The sequence below is a fragment of the Pleuronectes platessa genome, chromosome 15 (assembly GCF_947347685.1).
Source record: "Pleuronectes platessa chromosome 15, fPlePla1.1, whole genome shotgun sequence".
NCBI classification, from domain to species: domain Eukaryota; kingdom Metazoa; phylum Chordata; class Actinopteri; order Pleuronectiformes; family Pleuronectidae; genus Pleuronectes; species Pleuronectes platessa.
In genome coordinates this window covers 16,665,691-16,669,392 of record NC_070640.1, presented here as the reverse complement: position 1 = coordinate 16,669,392, position 3,702 = coordinate 16,665,691, and the positions used below count along the sequence as shown (strand labels likewise).

At 37.7% G+C, this 3,702-nt stretch overlaps 1 non-coding gene across 1 annotated transcript; it reads right to left on the bottom strand.

Moving 5' to 3' along the window:
• Nucleotides 1-1,913: 1,913 nt before the first annotated feature.
• On the bottom strand, nt 1,914-1,985 carry trnad-guc (transfer RNA aspartic acid (anticodon GUC)). Its single transcript has one exon. It is a non-coding gene; the product is annotated as a tRNA-Asp (tRNA).
• Between the last annotated feature and the right edge of the window lie 1,717 nt (nt 1,986-3,702).

Below are 3,702 nucleotides of genomic sequence, written 5' to 3'. Positions count from 1 at the left end.
GATGTAAGATAACTATTCTCACTTGAAATTTCTATTTGGATGGTTGAGTCATCGTTTGGTGATGATTCCTTTTCTGGATATAAGCATAAAGTTCTGATTTTTTATTTAGATACAAAGTAAAAATGTAGGAAACAAAAAGATCTACAAGAGTGAAAATCAAAAGTAATTTTTGGTAATTAAAACTTACTTGTGTTAGTCAGCCCATATCATGATTACAGATATCAAAATTACCACGGTTATCAGTATTAACACAGTTTTTCAAATATATAGTATAATAAGAAAAAATTATAAATAAATAAATCTAAATATGATGTATAATAATGACAGTGTTTGTTCGCCTTTTTTTACGATGAGGGTTATGGAGGACCATACATGACTTAAGTAAAAATAAATAAATAAATAAATGTATAAATAAATACAGAAATAAAAAAAAAAAAAAAAAAAAAAAAAAAGGAAATTAATTAATACAGAAATAAATGAATAAATATGTTAATAACAAAAGAAATGTCAAAAGAAATGTCTTAAATATATTTGCACATTTATTTATTCCTTGATACATTTCCTTTTCATTTGCAGTGTCCTTATGCTAATGAGAAAGGCGGGCCTAACCGCAGTCTCATGCAGGATTGGTCACAGGAGTGTAATGATCCAGCCCTACGTCTGCCTCTCAATGCTGACTGGTGTCCAGTAGCTGTTTGCAGCGTTGAGCCAGTTCACACTTAAAATGAACTAGTTCAAGTTCACAGGTTAGTTAAGGTTATTTTTTATTGGGATGATTTAGGTGTCGGTAGTCCTGACTGTGAGTGTCACGTCTCGTGTTGTACTGAGCACAAGGAGCGAGCCGAGAGGAGAAGGAGGAAACAGAAACTCCAGCTCGGTACAAACCACCTGCAGCTTCTGCTCTGATCATGAAGCCGCTGATCTCTGAGCAGATGTGACCAGAGAAGCTCTGTGTTTCCACTGTTTCCACTGTTCTACAAAGTCACTAACCGGCTTTTTCACGGTGAAGAGCTCAAGTCACTGCCCGTGTCTCTGAGCGAGTATGTGGCGGAGCGCAGGGGCTGTGTGTGTAGCTCAGTTGACCAATCCTGCTCGAGACTGAGGTTAGGCCCGCCTTTCTCATTAGCATAAGGACACTGCAAATGAAAAGGAAATGTATCAGGGAATAAATAAATGTGCAAATATATTTAAGACATTTATTTTGACATTTCTGTTATTATTAAGGTATTTTTTTATTTATTTCTGTATTAATTCATTTATTTCCTTTTTTATTTATTTATTTCTGTATTTATTTATACATTTATTTCTTTTTTTATTTTTAAAATATGGTTCTCCATAGTTACAAGGGGAAATGGTCTTGGTTAAAGTAAAAGCTCTTCAGGGGAGTTTTTGAGTCCAACAAGCAGCTTTCTCAAGACACAGCAAGACACACTAGTTTCAAGTTCAAAAGTTTATTGTCAATTGCACAACAATTCCATTAAGCAGTCGCTGGCAATGGAATGCTTGGGTCACAGGTTCTCTTCTAGCAATGCTCAGAATATTTACAGGCAAAAACAAATATTGAATAAAATAATACCAAAACGAGTATCAAAACTTCGAAATAGCAAATAAAATACATATATATCTAAATATATATATATATATACACCTGAAGAAAAAACAATTGTGCAATTATGTGCAATAGTGCAAATATGCTAAGATGCTGGTTTAGTGGAGTTATTGCAGATTGGAGGAGTTTACATGTCTTATGGGGGTGAAACTGTCTCTGAGCCTGTGGGTGCGGGCCCCGATGCTGCGGTACCATCGGCCAGTCAGCAGCAGGCAAAACAGTTTATGCCTTTGGTATAGGGGTCTTTAATGATCTGATTGGTTTTCTTCCTAATCCTGGCATCCATGTTGAAAAAGATTATGCTCTCCCCGTCGGGGAATTGAACCCCGGTCTCCCGCGTGACAGGCGGGGATACTATCCACTATACTAACGAGGAAGTGATAGAGCAGGAAGGTAGATTATGACTATATAGTGACTAAAAGCTAAGAAGAGGAAGCCTGACAGGTAAATACTACATTAAGCCACAGTGGGGACAACATCCTACTGGACTTCTATACAAACAAAGGATTTTCCCTAACTGAGGACACACTGAAGTTTGTTTCTCTGCTATTGACTACATGTGCGGCCTTCTAAGAATGTTGTAAAAGTTGAAATGGGACTTGAAAGGAAAATGGTTTTCCTAGTCCTGCTGCAGTGCATTCATTAATCTATTACCTGCATGAGCATTGTCACTGTTGTTTTTGTAGCCTCTTGTATTTGATGTACAGTGAGTACATGGTTGGTGTTAGTCACAGATTGCCGAACTCTCCAGCCCCACACCCCCTACATACCAACGCCAGAGACACTGAAGCAGGTTGTGGAAGCATACAGAGAAGAGTGATTTGAGCTGGTATGATGAAATCTAATCTACATGACACTTTTCTTGTGATGCTGTAACTTGACCTGCTGCAGCTGATGCTGTTGCTGTAATCGCTTTGGGAACTTTCCAAATCACATCAGTGTGTATTACCCACAGAAACGGCCCTAACATGTGTGAAATATTGCTTTAATATCTCAACTATTGTGAGGCTCTATAGATCATCAACTCGGTCAAAGTTTTACCTTGTGTCACTGTGTCCTCCGCCATTGCAGTAAAAATCCCTCTTCCAAAACATTTGTCACGTGACAATACTATGAGTCAATGGTTTCTTTTAAATAAAAGTGTACGGTTCACTTCCGAGCAGCCAAAACTACCTCCCTCTCCTTGAATGAAAACCAGTTAAGAATTAAACAAAGCTTTCATCATGCCGACTAAAGAGATTAGACAATAACAGGATTAACTCAGAGGTTGTGTCACTCAGCCGCACTAATGTTTGGATTTATGTGGGAGAAAGTCATCACCCTTCAAAAGTCTCCTCAGGCAGTTCAGTGAAGGGCATCTGGCTCTGAAGTCACATGCACAGTAGCCGAATACTTTCGTTTTATGTTTCTTAAACTTAACATCTTTTAAAAAATAACAAAAAAAAACTTGTTGCTCTAAATGAATGAGTTATAAAAGGTTGGCAGACAGGAAGATCAGTGTGTATGTTGATCGGAATGTTAATATCCTGAATCCATCTGGGAGCCATAAAGCTGTGTGTTTGTGGAGGAGGGAAAGGCCAGAGAATCACAGAGCCGGGTAAGAATATTTGTTCAACTAGAAATAGCAGCCTACAATATGCCCCATAAAACGGACCTGGTCAGCGAGGGCGACAGAGACAAATGACTTCAGTGAGGAGCAACGTGGGCATTAGCAATATGATGATGATGGATAGAGAGTGTTTGCTGTTACGCTACATAAACAAACCTTCTGCAGTACTAGTAAAAATCTATCTATTTCAATCAATGAATCAGATAAGTGGAGACAAGTTTAAATCTCAAAGTCAGTATTTATATCATCAGCCAAAAGAGAAACATCACTTCTCACAACCACAAGAACCGACACAAATAAATCTCATCAAAACTCATATTGGATTGTTCTGATACAAACATATGTGGGTGTTTGTCTTAGTAATGAAAAATTATTATTATGACAGCGTGATACAGTTTCCATGGTTTTCACAGAGGAAACTGTTGAATGTGACACTGTAGTAAATCCAAACAACTCTTTTCCTCCATCTGCTGGACATAAATGG